This window comes from Dromiciops gliroides, chromosome 1 (genome assembly GCF_019393635.1).
Source record: "Dromiciops gliroides isolate mDroGli1 chromosome 1, mDroGli1.pri, whole genome shotgun sequence".
Taxonomy (NCBI): domain Eukaryota; kingdom Metazoa; phylum Chordata; class Mammalia; order Microbiotheria; family Microbiotheriidae; genus Dromiciops; species Dromiciops gliroides.
Genome location: NC_057861.1, coordinates 609,882,872 through 609,901,998, shown reverse-complemented (window position 1 = coordinate 609,901,998; position 19,127 = coordinate 609,882,872). Strand labels below are relative to the sequence as shown.

Genomic DNA, 19,127 nt, shown 5'->3' with positions numbered 1-19,127 from the left:
AGAATACTTTATGAAGAATAAGGAATAAGAAGACTGGAAAGGTAGGAGGGGGACATGTTGTGAAGGATTTTTAATCCTAAACAGAGAATTTTCTATCTGATCCTAGAGGTAATAGGGAGCCACTGAAGTTTATTAGATAGGTGGAGTGACATGATGAGACCTTTGTATTAGGAAGATCAATTTGGTAGCTGAGTGGAGGATGGAATCGAATGGAGGAGGGGGAGATTTAAGACAGGGAGAACTAGCAGAAGGCTACTGTAATGATCCAGGTGCAAGGTGATGAGAAATAGAATTACAATACAGAAAGCCACAGACTTTTTAGAATATAGGAAAATGCATAAAAAGTCAACAAGTATAACAATAATCTCACAACAGTTTTCACTTCTATTCTGCAGACTCAATGCATTTCTATACTTTACTGAAAAATAACATTATCTAATGCAATATGCAAGCACAATTATAATAGCATGTGTAGGGAGGACACAAGCCAATGAGGTCTATAAAGACACTTAAAGATACCAAAGTGACAAGGAAACACTGGATCTTGTTATTCTGTTGTGTAGAATAACAAAATTGGAAAGGCACATACCTACAGAAATTCTGAAAGCCATGTTCTGTGGGAAGAAATGTTATGAGTGCCATGGTGTCTATAAATAGCCTTATTGTGCTGAGATACTGTACTGCATTATGACCTTGACTTGGTAAGTCGGGAATGTAGAAAATGTTTACTACCTGGAATTGACTATGTACCATATAATGATTTACTTACATAAAGTCCTTCTTTTGCCCATGATGCTCATTCTAAATACTTAGAGATAAATTAGAACTGTTGTGTGTGTAGATTATAGATAATATTTTTTTTGAGAAAAGAGTGAGGAGACATTGGACATAGGATTAAACATCATCAAAAATTGTATACATCTTGAGAGAGAGACAGCATGACATAGTGACTTCACTCATCTCGCATACTTCCTAGCTATGTGCCCATAAGTAAATCACTTAACCTCAATAAACCTCAGTTTCCTAATCTGTGAAACAAGGATAATAGTATATATTTTATCCTTTACCTCACAGAGTAGTTATGAAGTTTAAGTGATTATAGTGTATGTAAAGCCCTTTGGAAACTTCAAAAAGATATAGAAGTGTTAGATATTAGAGATAGGAATCTACTAGTTATTAACCTGGATGTCTCTTCAGAACCAGTTCTGTCAGTGCATACAGGCTGGTTTGAATAAACATAAAAACCAATATCAAATTAGAAGAAAAAGTAGAGGTAAGAAGAAATTGCCTGCAAGTAAAACATGGTTTACTCAAACAAGTAGTTGTTTCTAAAAAATACCGAGAAATGGATAAAGTAAAGACATTGACTCCGATTATCAATATTTCTCATGGAAGTTTAACCAATGTAAAAATTCATAACAATGAATAACAATGAAGAAGCCCAAAAAGCCAGCACACACTTCTCTCTTTGTTAAGTAGATAGATGGGGGCAGCAAAGGTGCTACAGATTCATTTACAAAACATTACAAGGATTGCCTCAGAAGACAATAAAATATGGTAGAGGTTAAGAAATCATGCCTTTTGGCGCAGTGGATAAAGCACCAGCCCTGGATTCAGGAGTTCCTGAGTTCAAATCCGGCCTCAGACACTTGACACTTACTAGCTGTGTGACCCTAGGCAAGTCACGTAACCCCCATTGCCCCGCAAAAAAACCCCAAAACCAAAAAAAACCATAGTATGTAAGCCAACAGAGAGTACTGTGAGAGTTGGAATAATGCCCCCTGCTGGGAGGAACATTTTGTGAGCTCTGGCCTGAGGATATAGTCATGTGGCCTTGGCATCAGGAAGTGATGTTTGCTTGTGGGTACTGTCGATCAAAGGTACCAGCCAATTAGCTTGGAGCTGTGTGTGGGTGGATGGCCCTGTTTCCATTTTGGGGGGAGGCTTCTGAGATGAAGAAGAGGGGAGGGTCTCTCTTTCACCAGGACTTCAGGTGGAGTGGAGCAGCGACACTGGCTCCCTTAGATAGATAGATGAAGGCAGCTAGGCTTCTTTCTCTCTCCTCACCAGATAGATATTTAGATTATAGATATATAGATGATAGATAGGTGATAGATAATAGATAGATAAATATATAGATGATAAATAGAAAAAAAAAAAAGAAAAGAAAAAAAGGGGCAGCTAGATGGCGCAGTGGATAGAGCACTGCCCCTGGAGTCAGGAGTACCTGAGTTCAAATCCAGCCTCAGACACTTAACACTTACTAGCTTGTGTAACCCTGGGCAAGTCACTTAACCCCAATTGCCTCACTAAAAAAAAAAAGAAAAGAAAAGATGATAGATAGATAGATAGATAGATAGATAGATAGATAGATAGATAGATAGATAGATAGATAGACAGATAGATGACAGATGGTAGATGATAGATGGATGAATGATTTCATTTAATTGTTTATTTATTTGTTTGTTTATTCATGTATTTGTTTATTCTGGCATTTGTATCTACAGTGTTTAGTATAATGTCTGGCACATAGCAGGTGCTTAATAAATGTTTGTTGAATTGGCGGGGGGGGGAAAGTGGATGAAGAATACATATTACTCAGTACATATAAGGCAATTTAATGGACAGTACATCAAGTTACGGGTAGGCACCAAGAATTGAACAGGAGGACATTTGTGGAATTGCGTGGTGTTTTCAAATATCTCAAGGAGCAACCCCCTTCAAAACTCTATCACTTAAACACCAAAATTCTCCTACTGATGCTGTATGGTAAAGCATTTGGAGTGGGGAGTATAATAGACATAAAACCCAAGGTTGGACCTCTGTGCATGAAATATACAAAGGCAAAGAAGACCTCTAGTATATTAGGTAGACTCTCTATGAAAAGTTTATGGAAATTCAACCACCAACTGGTATCAATAGCCTCCCCCATTTTTGACTCTTGCTTCCAATCAGTCCCCTTCTGTCCTTAATCTTTTTTGTGAGGGGCAATGAGGGTTAAGTGACTTGCCCAGGGTCACACAGCCAGTAAGTGTCAAGTGTCTGAGGCTGGATTTGAATTCAGGTACTCCTGAATTCAGGGCCAGTGCTTTATCCACCATACCACGTAGCTGCCCTCTGTCCTTAATCTTGGGTCTTCCATTCCCATTTCCACTGGTTGATAGGTCTATCACATCCCCTTTGTCCCTAAGCTATTTAAACCTCCCAGTTTTATAGGTGGAAGGAAACCAAATCAAGGAACTTCAATCATTAGAGAGCATAAAATATTTACCTACTTCCACCCCCAATACATTACAAAAGGATATGAACTAGAACTACATAAAAGAAAAAAGTAATCTCTGACAGTGGAGGGAGTACTCACCTTGAAGAGGTCACAGATCTCTCAAAGTAAGCATATACTAACACTAAAAAGTGGGATGGGGGAAAGAAGAGGAGAAGGAAGGAGTCACATGAGTATCTGTGCCCTGCTTTACAGGAACTTCCAGCAAATTCCATTAATCTTTTATGAGTTCATCCCTATATATTAAAGAATAGCATCTCATTCAAAGTCAGATAGTTATCTATAGATCATTGACAAATTTATTTGAAACCTAGATCCTTCAACATCTCTTACATGGTTCAGCAATTCTACTAAAAGTGAAAATTCTGTCTTGTGAGGAAGTTGGAGATGATTTTCAGGTAACTAAAACATGTTTTTGCATTTAGAACTTTTTTTCCTTTCAAATTTTAGATGTGCATTTTAAAAAAATATTGCTACTTAGCTGTGTGACCCTGGGCAAGTCACTTGACCCCCATTGCCTCACTAAAAAAAAAAAAAATATTGCTACTAAGGGCAGCTAGGTGGCACAGTGGATAAAGCACTGGCCTTGGATTCAGGAGGACCTGAGTTCAAATCCAGCCTCAGACACTTGACACTTACTAGCTGTGTGACCCTGGGCAAGTCACTTAACCCTCATTGCCTCACAAAAAAACAAACAAACAAAAAATCATTGCTACTGTATTTTATAAATTAATTGATTGCTATTTTTATATTAATGGCTATCACACCAGTTTTGGCAGTAAGCATTTATTTTTAATTAATATTATATATCACTAAAGTATTGACCATGTGTCTCCCTAACTTCTCATAGTCTCAGGCCTTCATACCTACATAATCCTAAGAGGAAAAGCACACACCAAGACAGCACATTCAGAGCTGAGAGAGGGTAAAGAGAGGGCCAAGAGGGTGACTGTAGTGTGGCCAAGGGTTTTATCCTCTTTAGATAGAGGCAGGTCATTATATATTGATCAAAGCTAATTGCATAGCATCATTTAATTCTATTGGTTGACATGACTTGAGGGTGATCTAAACTAAAATGAACTCTACTGATGACATAATGGAAGAGTATGCAAAAAGTCTAGTATTTTGGTGAGGTTTGATCCTCTAAGTTCACTGAGCTAGACAAAATAATCAATCTCCATTTCTTTTGTTCCCTTGGGTCTGTCCCAGACAAGATTTGCTGAAGTTCCTCAAGAACTGGACTTTATGGAGTGGGGGAGAGAAAGGACTGGAACTGAACTCTGGGTCCCCCCCAAAAAAATTCATTAGTAATCATTATTTTCTCACAGATTTGTAATAGAAAGATTTTTGGATAAAGGGGAAAAGAATAAGACTGCTAAAATCTCAGCTTTTGGGGTGGGGTAAAGATGCACTGGGGTCAAACATCTTTATACTATCAACATTGGGGAGCTAGAAAGAGAAATGAAATTAGAGCTCAGTGAAAGACCATTGGTAAGGGTAGAGAGGAAAGTGTTCCTTAATGCTAACCCTCCACTTTGCCCTTGCTAGTAGCACATCTCTTCCTTTATTTTAACCTGCTTTCTTTCTTGGCAAGGACAAAGTATATTCTATTTAAAATATGAACAAATTTAAAAAGAGGAGAAGGGAAAGTGAGAATTAATTGGGGGAATACATTTTTACTCCCCACCCCCCAAAAAAATGATGCAGAAGAAAAAGAAACACAAGAAAGGGAAGATATGAAGTTGACTATGACAGATGACATGCCATAATTTTCACAGAGCTATATTTCTTGGCCTCTTTTTGTTCTGACTCCAAGAATAGTTTTATTTTCTTCCTGTTGAAATGAACTAATTGTTTTATTTTTACGCAGCTAATACTTGCAAGCCATGCTGCAATGATCACGAAGGCATCCCATCATCCATTTTGACATTTTAATTCAAAGTCCTCTCAGTTTATTTCAAAATCAATATATTACAACAGTCAATTCTTAATTATTTAAAGCAAAAGAATACTGGATTTGATGGAGCATCAATCAATATTAGAACATCGATCAGGCTAATCATAGGAATATTTCCAATTTTATTGTCATGAAATGTTGCGGAGAAGAAAAAGAACTTGACTTGTTGAAGAGTTCAGGTAAACTACCTGACCTTGAACCAATGACTTCACCTCTGTGATTCAGTTTCCTCATCTATAAAATGCAGGCAGTAATATTTGGATATCCATGTCCTTATCTATAGAAATAGGGGGTTGGACTTGATGACTTCTGAAGGCCCTCCTAGAGATATATTTATAAAATTATAAAATTTGAACTACCTAGGGATAGATGAATGTAAGTTAATGGAATTATATATAATCTAATCAATGTTGACACTCCCTTTCCCACTGAAAAGCTATGTATTCTCATTCTGTGACATTTTCATCTACATCCTTTCATAAATCCCCAATGGAGGGTCCACTTAACATGCTGGAAGCCTTCTCCTAGGTCTTTTAGTATTTTGTGGATATCAATGCAACACTTGGTTATTTCTCTGGTCTCCCTCACTCTTAGTACATAACTTGCCCACTTCATTATCTGGTCACACATGTCCTTGGTGATATCTTTTATGACACTTCATGTATACAAAGCAAAACTGGCAGCAGATGGCAGTCTAATTATGCCAATCATTGTCTTCCATTGTCCTCAGGATTATCTGAAATTTCAATTTATCTGAAAATCATCATGGCCCATGATGTGTAACCACATGGCATCATTGGGAAAATATTCACATGAAAAAGATGGGCTTCTGTGTCAAGGAGTCACTTGTAGAAACACTACCCAGTTTCCCAAATGAAACCCAACTACTTCTTTCTCTTATATAATTATTGCCATAGCTCAGTGGACACCTGCACCACCTCTCCAAGATATAGGTATTGATAAATTAAATCAATAAGCTAATGGCATCATTGATTTAGATCTGGAGGTGACCTCAGAGATCTTCTAAAACAGACCTCTCATTTATCAGGTAAAGAAACTGAGCTTCCCAAAGGTTAAGTAACTTTCCTTAGGCTACAGAGATGGTAAACACTCAGCCAACTCCATTTTATAATCTGGGTAATGTGCATTTCTCATCTATTGGAATTTCCTTGTTTAGATTCTAGGCTGATCTTTTTGGAATACCTCTGAGTCTCATTGAGGAGGACCTGTATTTTTCTGGGGCTTAATGCAATCAGCATCATACCATCTACAGAAAGATGTCTTTAAAACATCTTATCACCTTTCAGGAATCATTCTTCCATTTGGACTTTGAGTAGGACACCCCCCCCCATTTGAGGCGGGCGGGGGGGGGGGCATCTCTGATGAGCATATATCTCCATATGTCATATCTCACATATACCTTCCCATGTTATACCTCACATGAGATTTGCAACTAAAGAATTGCTGAAAGTTTTCTTTGTTCACATCTGCCAAGGAACCTGGTGTGATCTTAAAATATTCATGGGAGTTAGTTAATGGTAGAAGATCTTTCAATACTTCAGTAAATGCTTGATGTTGAATACTATGCCAGCTGGGCATATACTATGGCAGGTTCTACCATGTTGTATCATATGAAAATAGATTTAAAGCCAGAAAGGACCTTAAGACCATCTAGTCTGATAAGATACAGATAAGAAACTAGCCTCTTCCTACTAACCTGCCCCCTTTCTATTTTCCTAGTCTTCTTTTACTTTATACAACTATAAGTACTCTCTGATCCAGCTTCCCTGACCTCCTTGTAGTTCCTTTTAACACAATACTTCAATTCCCACCTCTGTGCCTTTGTCTCAGTTGTTCCCCACCACCACCCCATATGTGGAATGCTCTGCCCTCTTAAGTTACCTCCATCTCCTAAGTTTCCCTGTTTTCCTTTAAGCCTTATTTCAAATGACACCTTCTGTAGGAGATCCTTCCCAGACTCCTTTGCTGCTAGTACCTTCCCCTTTTAAATTGCCTTCTATCTACACTGTTTATATCTTATGTTACCTAGTTATTTATCTCTTGTCTCCTCCATTAAAATGTAAACTCCTTGAAGGCAGGGGCTGTCTTTGCCATTCTTTGTATTCCCAGTGCTTAACACAGAGCTTGACACAAATAGACTGATAGGTTGCACAGTGAAGAATGTCCTAAGTTCAAATCCTTTCTCAAATACTCAATAGTTGTGTGACCCTGGGAAAGTGACTTAATCACTCCTTATCTTTATCTGTAAAATGAGAATGATGAGAGTCACTACCTTACAGCTGCGGCGGCTAGGTGGCACAGTGTATTGAGTGCTTGGTCTGAAGTCAGGAAGACTCAACTTTCTGAGTTCAAATTTGGCCTCAGACACTTACTAGCTGGGTGACTTAGCCCTGTTTGTCTCAGTTTCCTCATCTGTAAAATGAGCTGGAGAAGGAAATTGCAAAGCACTCCAGTATCTTTACCAAAAAAACCCAACACAAACCCTAAATGGGGTCAAAAAGAGTCACACATAACTGAAACGACTGAATACATACCTTACAACATTTTTTTGAGGATTAAATGAAATAATATATGTAAAGCACTACAAATTCTGATGTGCTATTTAAATGCTTGTTGACATATAGAAACTAAGGCATGGGTCAAATTAAATGACTTGCCTAAGGTCCTGCTGGTTCTAGCAAGAGATGATATTTGATTTCCTAGGATCAACCTAGTTAATTCTGGAGAGGCTGATCTGCAGTAAGCTGGCAATTAAGTGATGCATTCTTAGGTGACAGCAATCCATGAAACAAAGAAATAATGGAAAATAGTCTTTAATTCTGTGAAATCTCTTCTGTTTCTGCAGTGACAGTGGTATAAAAGTAGAGGATACTAAGAATCACATAGTTTTTAGGTATTAACTTAGTTCATAGGCCACATATAAGATCTTTGCCCAATAAAGAATGAGCAAACATTCTACTGTGGCAACTGAATTGCACTGGTATTGCACTTAGTGTAAACAAAATCAGTAGAGAAAAAGAAGTTGTAGATAAGTGGAAGGATGGCTCACAAGTCCCCTTGGAGAAGCAAAATAAAGGAGCAGGTGGAGTTGGTTTTATCATGTACACAGAAGCAGTAAGTAACAATAATTTCATGGGACATTTGGTCATCTCACACTGCTGTGGTCATAAAAAAGTCGTTGCAAAAATATCACCATGAAAATACTTGCAACTTACACACCAACAGCATCTGATGCAGAGGATGAGGAGGCAGAGAAATTCTAGGTAAAACTCAATAAAACCTCCCAGCTTAAATCAGCATGTACTTTGCTACTGAGGGACTTCAATGCAAAGGTGAGTGCATAGGGGAGGATTGCAAAAAATATGTTGGAAAATATGTTTTGGGAGTAAGAAACAAGAAAGGCCAAAGCCTTATATGCTACATGGAGCAATCACACCTGTAAATCATGAGTACTTTCTCCAATAAAAGAGTTGGGTGGTACTAGGCATGGTGAACAGTGAATAACATTACACACACATATACAAGCATTAACTATATTTTAACTGATGGGAAACTACTCATAACTAATGTGGGAGTCATAAGTAATGTGTACAGCAGTCCACTGACAATGAAATCCACAGTCATTCCAAAAAGATTGGCCTAGAATCTAAACAGGATTCTCCAATTGAAGAAGAAGGCACACTGTCCAGATTATGAAAGACAATTGATGCAAAGACCAAAATTAGAAGGAAAAAAAATCAGCAGTTGGAGAGAAAGATCTTTAATTATTATCATTAACATGCAAATTTTATAGCATTTGTCAAGTTAGAATAGAATCAATGTATAGACAGAACAGTTGAAATCCCACACTGTGGAGATGAATTACACAAAAGAAAATGACATTTGGGGCATTTTAGGTCTGATATAAGAAGTCAAGAATCAGCACCTGAAAATGATAAATTACCATTTTGTCTTTATCCTTCATATTCTTAGGAATGCTAATGAAGATGCTAATGAAAAATGAAATAGCCATGAAAATGAGAGAAAGAAAAATAATAAACAAAAGAAGAAAAAGGTTCAGGGTACCCATAAATTAGATAACGCCCCAAGAATAAGCAAGAGTATAAACTACATTACACTAACTTGTGGAAATATGACAAACAGAAATAACCATCTATTTCATCTACTTCTGCCTTCTAGGGAGAAAAGCTCAAAGTTTAGTTTTCAAATGAAAGTCTACTTTTCTTTATCCCTATTTATTTATAATTTGTTAAGCAATCACATGGCATTTTCCCATTCCAATGTTTATTTGACAGTCTTTCAAGTACCCAGCCTAAAGTTTTCTTTCTGGATTTTCTCAACATGAACATGCATCATGCACCTGCCTTGTAAGTTAAATAGATTGATTTTTTCTATCCTTAGACAATATATTCATTTTGGGTACTATACCTGAAATCTATCATATGGTCATTTCTTAATTGGTTCCTCAGGGAGTGGTATAGAAGAATGGAGGTTGGGCTGGGGAAGAAGAAGACTTTTCTTTGCATGACATAATTTCAATAGCACAAATCAATCTTACTTTCCATCTCTAATGTTCTCTCTTGAGTTAAAGCATTAAAATTTTAAAATGTATTGTAGATATAGCTTTTTAAAGATGAACATTGTTGAATTTATTTCTGCTAAGCATTGGAATCCTTTTTCCTTAAAGCCACTTTCTTTTAACCTATTCAGCTTAATGTCAGGTAATTGTTGCTTTGCTATACGGAAGGAGAGAGTGCAGAATATTATTTCAATTACAAATTGATTTTGCATTTGCTAACATTTGGATAGTTGGGCATATAAGGCAGAATGTTTATTGATATCTAGTTTAACCTATGGTCCAGCGTTCCCCCAAGCATTGGACTCACTCAGATATAAGTATAGTTGGAAGAGACTGACCCAAAGGATAATTTTTCTCCTTACTTCATTGACCTCACACAGAGTTTACTACATGAAAATGTTCAAGTAGAGCTTATTATCTAAGTTTCCATGAACATAGGCAAATCAGTCAGCTAGCAAGCATTTATTTAATATGCTCCACCTAGATCTCGATTAGTGCAAATAATGAATCCCATAACGTAGATGAATTATTTTAATTCACACTACATATTTCCATCAGACTGGAACAGTTTATCATATTTTACATATTTATAACATTAAATAGTATGGTTGTGAATACACGCAACCACATCACAGGATTCATTATTGGCACTAATTGGAACTTAGCTGTGCTAGTTACCAGGCACTGTGAAAAGCAGTGGAGATTCAATGACATAAATGAAATTGTCCCTGTCCTCAAAGAGTTTAATTCTATTGGGGGAAATTAATGTCGTTGCTGTCATTGTTGTTGTTGTTGTTGTTGTTATTGTTGTTGTTGTTGTTGTTCAGTGACTTTTCAGTTGTATCTGACTATTCATGTCTCCCTTTGGGGTTTTCTTGGCAAAGATACTGGAGTAGTTTTCCATTTCCTTCTTACAGCTCATTTTACAGATGAGGAACTAAGGCAAACAGAGGTTAAGTGACCTGGCCAGGGTCACATAGCTATCAAGTTCTGAGTCCAGATTTGTACTCAGGAAAATGAGTCTTCCATGAGCTCAGGCCCAGCACTTCATTCACTGTACCACTTAGCTTCTCTAGTATATAAATGTATAAGTATACAAATTACATGTATATACAACATCTACACAAAATAGACGTAGGTAAATGGTTAGGAAAGGTACTAGCATCTGTGGGGAATGAGGGAAGGTATCAGTATAAGGTATCACTTGAACAGTTTTGAAAGACACAAGGGATTCTAAGAGGTAGGGGACATGGTAGTGCATTCCAGGCAAGAGAGACAACCAGTACAAAGGCATGGGGATAGAAAATGTAGTGTTGTATGTGAGGAACAGCAAGAAGTTCAGTTTGTCTGAACAATAAATTGTATGAAGGAGAGTAAAGCACAATTAAGTTGGAAAGGCAGGTTGGGGCCAGAATGTAAAGAACTTTATTTTTTCCCCTTTTTTGTGAGGCAATTGGGGTTGAGTGACTTGCCCAGGGTCACACAGCTAGTAAGTGGTGTCTGAGGCCATATTTGAACTCAGGGCCTCCTGAATCCAAGGCTGATGCTCTATCCACTGTACCACCTAGCTGACCCGATGTAAAGAACTTAAAATTAATTAAAATTAATCAAGGGAACTTCTATTTGACCCTAGAAGCAATAAAGGATTTATTTAGTAGACAAGGCGGCATAGTCAGACCTATGCTTTTAGAGGGACACTTTGGCAAGTATATGGAGGATGGATTGGAGAGGGGAGAGACTTGAGACAAAAAGAACAATTAGGTGGATGTTGAAATAGATGAAGACCTGAAATAGGTTGGTAGTCATTTGAATAAAGGAAAGGAAATGGATTTGAGGAATATTACATAGGTGAAAAATAAAAAACATTTGACAACTGATTGGATTTGTGGGGTATGAGAAAGTGAGGAATCAAGGATAACACTTGGGTTGCAAACATGGGTGACTGGAAGGATAAAGGTATCCTTAATAGAAACAGGGAAATTTGAAAAGGGGATTTTGGGGTCAGTTTTGGACATATTGAGTTTAAGTTTAAAATATCCAATAGATAGTTGGAAATATGTCTTTGGGGTACAGAAGACAGACTAAGGTTGTATGTACAGATTTGGGAGTTATCTGTGTAGAGAGTATAATTAAGTCCATGGGTACTGATGAGATCACCAAATGACACAGTGCAGACAGGGAAGAGAAGAGGGCCCAGGACAGAGTCATGGGGCACACCCACAATTAGGAAGCTTGATATGAGTGATGAACCAATAAGTACTGAGAAAGAACAATCAGATAGGTAGAGGATGAATCAGAAGAGAGTAGAATCATGAAAACCCAGAGAAGATAGAATATCCTGGAGAATTGAGTGGTCAACAGTGCCTAAAGCTTTATGGAAGTTAAAAAATGAAGACCAAGATAACCATGATGTCTGGTAATTAAGAAGTCACTGGTAACTTTGAATATAGTACTTTCAGTTGAATGATGAAGTCAGAAACCAGATGAGAAATAGTTAAGGGAGGCACATAAGAAAAGGCAATGGATATGGCTGTGGGATGCGAGGAAAAAACAGGGTCCCTTGATCCCCTATAAGTACTTAAAGCAGCAAATGTATATTGTGTATAGGACAGCCTTTATGTTGCCCCATAGAAAATGCAGAAGATACAAAAGGCCCACAAGAGCCATAAACCTATACAGAAAATGCAGAGGACTCATAGGAGCTCATAAACAGATTCAGAAAACATATAAAGCACTCAGAGCAGTTATTTTCAAAAGGTACTGAATTCAGGGTTGCCACTGGGACAAGAGACATTCCAGTGAATCTCTGGCTCTCTCATGTGGTCTTAAACAATCCTTCCCAGACTCATAGCTTCCTCTGTGGCTTGGACTTCCCCAGAAGACAAACACATTTTGAAACTGTTATATGGGCAACCTGATTTTATATCAGACTTACATTCACTAACCAAGTAACAACTGTGGAAAGGTCCAGACTCCTTATTATCCCATATTATTGTCCTCACTACAAAGACCACCTGCGTTATTCTCATCACTCTCCAAGAAGCATTCTACTCAAGAAACACTTCCCCTATAGATCTCATTCAAGAATTCCTGACCTTGAGTTATGAGCTCTTCCATTCAGTGTGCATTTGCCTCCCTGCTGCCTTCAGGTGCACCATCTCCCCCCTCTCTCTTAAGGGTTTAAATTTGCCACTTCAAAGTTTGTCAGGGATGATGATATGGTCACACTTTTTGACAAAGGCTCTAGATTGTGCAGAGCTGGCTTTACAGGAGATGTTACCCCTCAAGCTGTCTTCCTTTTTATTATTGGGTGTCTCAGACATCAGGGTGTGATGAAGGATATGGGCCAGAAAGAGAGCTGTGTGGGGAATGAGGCCCAGAACAAGAGAGGTATTCTGACCCCAGAATACCTCCACTGAACATGGTATTGTCACCATGTCACCATGACATGAAGAAGATCTGGCATCATTCTTTCTACACTGAACTCCATGTGGCCCCTGAAGAGCACCCTATGCTGTTCACCGAAGCCCCCCTGAACCCTGAAGCAAACAGAAAGGATGACACATACTATGTTTGAGACCCTTGACATGCCAGCCATATTTTTGCCATTTGGGCTGTGCTTCCCCGTATACCTCTGGTTGTGCCACTGGTATTGTGATGAGCTCTAGTAATGGTATGATCCACATTTTGCCTATCTATGAAGGTTATGCCCTTCCCCATGCCATCTTCTGTCTGGATCTGGCTGGCCATGGTCAGATGGACTAACTCATAAAGATCCTGACTGAGAAAGGGTAGAGTTTTACTACTACACCTGAGAGGAAAATTGTGACATGACATTGAGGAGAAACTCTATTACTTAGTCCTGGGTTTCAAATTGCATATAGCATAGAGCAAATAGCTCTTCTCTAGAAAATATCTATGAGTTCCCTGATGGTCAGGTTATCACCATTGGCCATGAGAGTTTCTGGTGCCAGAAACTCTCTTCCAATCATTTTTCCTAGTATGGAATCCACAAAACAAGCTTCACTTCAATCATGAAGTGTGATGTTAACATTTGTAAAGATTTGCATACCAGAGCTGTATTACCTGGTGGTATCACCATGTACCCAAGCATTGCTAAAAGGATGCAGAAGCAGATGACAGCCCTATGTTCCACCATAATGAAAATCAAGATCTTGCCCCACCTGAGCACAAATACTCTGTCTGGATTAGATGCTCCATCCTGGTCTCTCTCTCCACCTTCCAGCAGATGTAAATCAGCAAACAGGAGGATGATGAATCTCGGTCCTCCACTGTCCACCACAAGTGCTTCTAAATGGACTGTTTGCTAAATGGGTTGTTGTTGCTTGTCAAAGGGTGTTACATGATAATTGCCTTCCAAGATGAGACTGGCATGGTTTTTTGTTTGTTTGTTTTCATTAGTTTGGTGGCACTTGACTCAGGATTTAAAAACTTGAATGGTGAAGATAAAGAGCAGTCTAACTATATTGGAGGCAAACATTACCAGAGTTCCATAGTGGGCCTTCAGGACCCTGATTTTACATTTTAAAAAATAGTCATTCCAAATATTGCACAATGCATTCTTACAGAGAGTCACTTGCCTCTCAGCAGACTGTCCTGCTACACACAAGGAAGATTTACTTAACATAAATCCAGAAGGAGTAGTATTACTTTACATGAAAATTACATAAACCTTTAAAAATAAAAGGAAACAACCTTTTTGTATCTCCCACTTTGATACTTGTTTCCTTTTGGGGCAGCTAAGTAACACAGTGGATAAAGTACCAGCCCTGGATTCAGGAGGACCTGAGTTCAAATCTAGCCTCAGACACTTGACACTAGCTGTGTGACCCTGGGCAAGTCACTTAACCCTCATTGCCCTGAAAAACAAACAATACTTGTTCCCTTTTTTTGTCAGAGAAATAATTGGCACCTAATTTTCCTCCCTTCCCCCAACATAAATGTGAATGAAGACTTTTTACAATTTCCCTGGGAGTCCCATGAAATTGATGCCAGCACTTGGGGAACTTTACCTGGACACTGACTTAAGACAGTTCAAATGAAAGTACACACATTAAAGGAAAAATTATTTGGGGATTCCTAGAATCAATACCCAAAGCTGGTGCTGCCCAAGAAATGTCCTTTCTTGGCTAGTGAACTAGATTTGGGGATCACATGGCTTAGGGATTTTCCTTCATCTACACAAGAGATCAGGGTTCAGGAACATTGTCTATAAACTCCCCTCTTGGTCCGAGTTGGCAAATGTGTTCATTTCCACTATCTGCTTCTGCTTCTTGCTTACCTTTACCCTGGTGCTGAAGATGGGGGTAGTGATACAAACTGGCTAAAGTAGGTCCCACAACCACCCCTATAGCCCCAAACAGGGGTAAAGGGGGAATGAATCCATAATTATACTCCCCGATCCCCAACACCAAAAGAATTATATCAATCTCTCTATGTAATCTTTTCTAACTTATTCATGTTTGGTGTATTCAAAGGGTATTTGGGGTCTCCTCAACCTAGGTTGAAACCTTTGAAAAAAGCTACAGATCTTCCTGTGGAAGCTACGTGTCACAGTAGATAGAGGACCGGCCCAAAATTAGGAAGACATCTTCCTTAATTAAAATCTGTCCTCAGACACTTATTAATTGTGTGATGCTAGGAAGGTCACTTTTAACCCCTCATCTGTAGAATGAGCTGGAGAAGGAAATGACAGACTACTCCAATATCTTTGCCAAGAAAACCCCAAATGGGGTAACAAAGAGTCAGACACAGCTGAAAACAACTGAACACTAACAGCTCTTTCTACCCTATAGAGAAGTTTTTAAAAGGGGACCCAAACACCAGTTCTGGGAAGGTCTGATTCCTTGGAATTAACAATTATATAGCTTTGCCTCTCAGGGATCAGAACATATTTCCTTTCATATGTATGTAACACTGGTGCTTCATATATGATTGATAAATCCTCCAATAATATTTAAGGCAATGTTCTTCTGTTCTTTGAGATCCCCAAATTTCCAAACTGAAGTAGATTTCTGTGGTATCTAGTATTGGAATAGATACTCATGGTAGTTAGTAAATATCTAGGTGAGCTCTCCACAACTGTATTCTTTGACCTTTCCGTTTTGTTTCTGTCTTTAAGACATGGTTGGTACAAAGTATACTACTCTGCATGTCCTTGATAAATTTTCTGGTCATTTAAATGTTAAAACTGATTATGTGCCATGTTTTTCATATCATTCCCAAATCCTTTAGTAGAATGTTATCAAAGGTTCTTTCTGATATTTAGGTAAATGAGGATCACTGCTCTGGTTTCATGAATAGATATGATATATTTAAAGAAACTAATCAGAAATGTTTATTCCTGGCTGTACTTATAGCATCCTATTTCTTCATGTCCAAAATGGCTCTGACTGGAAATTTAAATTTGACTCATCATTCATTCATTTATATTTTCATTCAACAAATATTTGTTGAGGAGCTACTAGATACAAGGCAACTGTGCTTAGTGGTAGAAATACAAAGATATAATACAAAAGAGTAACAATTATGGGGTGGGTTTTTTTTGGGGGGGGTGTTAGGGGTTGAACCAGATGATCTCTCTGAAATTCTGGGATTATGGGATATGCATTGCATGTGAATAACATAGAAATAATGGAAGAAGTTACCTCAATTCAGTACTTGATTATTTTAAAAATTGAATATTACATTTTTAACACTCACAAAATTGGAATTTCTATGTTTCCTGTGGCTAAAATCAACATCATCATCATGCATGAACAAAAAGTTAAGCTAATCATTAACTTTTATCCCTCAGAATATATGTACATACAATGGATGAGTGAAATTGATTTTTTTCTTTTTCAGAATACTCAGTATTTTGACCCAAGAGAGTAAGAAGTGAATGACAAAATTCTGACATGATTCAGTGTTAGAAATAGAGTTTGTCAGCTCACATGTATAAGAAAATATTATGAGGGAAGAAAGGGAGAAGTATGCAAAGAGGTATCCCACATAAAATCAACTGGGAGTACTATGGAGAAATAATGCAAGTATCAGGGGAAGCTCTAACTCATTGGAAAAATCCTCAAAGCAAGATGAATGTGGCCAGATCATAGATTCCTGGGCACTATGTTATACACATGATGAAAAGCTGGACACTCATTTTCTCCATTAATCAGAAGAAATAAAATATATGAACCAATTTACATGTAGCATAAAGATATTGGATAGGGGTATGGCAAGAAGCCACCACTGAATAAGAGACAAGTTTATTGGAAAAACAAATGTTCATAAATGAATTATATACCTTTAAAACTACTTGACCACATGTGGACAGTTGTGAACTCCAAGGGTGAGAAATGGAAAGCGGCTCAGGTCTTAATTTTTCACACAGGATGATCTCAAGGTCATCATGCCCCTTTCTCCAGCTTCCATCCTACTTAACCTGTTTCTTCAAAGCCACCTCCTACTTTGTCATTATTAGGACACTACCTGCTTTTAAGGAGGGAGGAGATCTTGAAAAGATGCTAGGTTGCAATAATTAGGTTTGTGCCTTTGGGGCATGGACTCTCCCTATGAATGTTTTATGAGGCTTCCTGGGGTTCCAGTAAAACTCCACACCCACTGTGGGGCTCCCTGATCCCTGATGGTAAGGAAGAGGAAGACAACTTAAGTCTGTCATGCAATCAAAATAGGGATGGGGTGGGGGGAGGGGAAAGAGAGCTAATTTTATTTTTTAAAATGTATTTATTTTTATTAAATTTATTTATTTTTTTTGCAGGGAAATGAGGGTTAAGTGACTTGCCCAAGGTCACACAGCTATGTTAAGGGTTAAAATTCTAGCTAAACTGTCTAAAATATCTAATGAGTGGTCGCCAATCAATTACAAGCTTTAGCAAGAGTTAGACTTTTAAGCATTTATTAAGGAGAATAAGAATTTGGTAAAGAGAGAGAGAAAGGCCTAGATTCCTATCTATTAAAGAGAGAACACATTTCTAGCTCCCTTCTCCGCCAGCGTCCTCAGGAAAGAGCCCCAGAGTCAGCGCCAGTCTCTTCCTTCCTCCTCCCACTAGTCCGCGTCACTTCCTGACTCCAAAGAAAAGACTCCTGGTCTTGCCCTCAAAGACCTTCACTTCATGGGCAGAACTCTTCTACAGTAAGTATCCAGCAGGTGGCGTCATTCCAATCGTTACAGTCCCCCCTGTTGTTCCTCAAGAAACAAAATGTTTCCTTGACGGAACAGTAAAAACAATATAATAACTATTGCTAACTAATAATATGTGAACAACAATATAGAAAAGGAAGAGAGGAAAGTTTTGTCCAGAGGGGCGATTTTTTGTCTAATGAACCGACGCTTTGACATTAGTCTTGCAAAGGGAGGGCCTCTGCAGAGAATACATGTTACAGATGGTGTATATTATAACAGAAAGAGAAAAAAACCAACAAAAACAACAAATCAAAACTGTTCATTTAAAGTCTCTGAAAGTCTTTTCTCAGATGTCCTCTAGGTGTAGTCGTGGAATGGAAGTCTTTTCAGGGGTTGATGTGTGGATGCTGGTAATCAGCCAGGAAAATTTCCTACAAAATTGAGCTTAACACAACTTTAAAATAGCTTTGTCAATAATCAAATCAAACAATAAAAGTTCTCAAAAACATGTCTAAGGGAATTCAGAATCTTAGTTGTTATACATGAAACATATAATAAAACAAAAATTGAACCATTCTTTAAAATTATAATATTACTATAGTCCCCCCCCTTATGGAGTGTAATTGAGAAGACAATTGCTGCGATATTAATTATTAAAAATAATTTTTTATCTTTGTTTTATCACTTTTTGCATCATCTGCCTAATTATCCTCATGCCATTATGAGAAATTAAAAAATCTAATATAATTGGTAACAGGTGTCAAGGCCAAATTCAACACTGTATTTATCATGACACCTGAGATAATTATGGGGGTTACCATAAAAGAACAGAGAAATGATGGGATATGAGCATTCCCACACTTGAGCAATATGTACTGCCCATACAGTATGCCAGGCTTAAAATAGGTGGATGGAACATATGTCCATGCCACCGAACATATTGGAAGAAACTGAGTCAGACTTAATCAGATGCATGGGATTGAGATGTCCATGGCATCAGGCATATAGGAGGGAGCATAGAAGCCAGGTGTAGAAGTGAGATGGGTGGGATGAATACTTCCAGCCATCTGTACAATATTGTGGGGAAAAATAAAATAAAATATTAAACCAAGAGAATCCAACCTCAACATTTGTCAAAAGC

General features: G+C 38.0%; 1 pseudogene; it reads left to right on the top strand.

Annotated features, from left to right (window-relative positions):
• Positions 1-13,055: 13,055 nt before the first annotated feature.
• On the top strand, positions 13,056-14,152 carry LOC122752637 (annotated as a pseudogene).
• Positions 14,153-19,127: the final 4,975 nt, after the last annotated feature.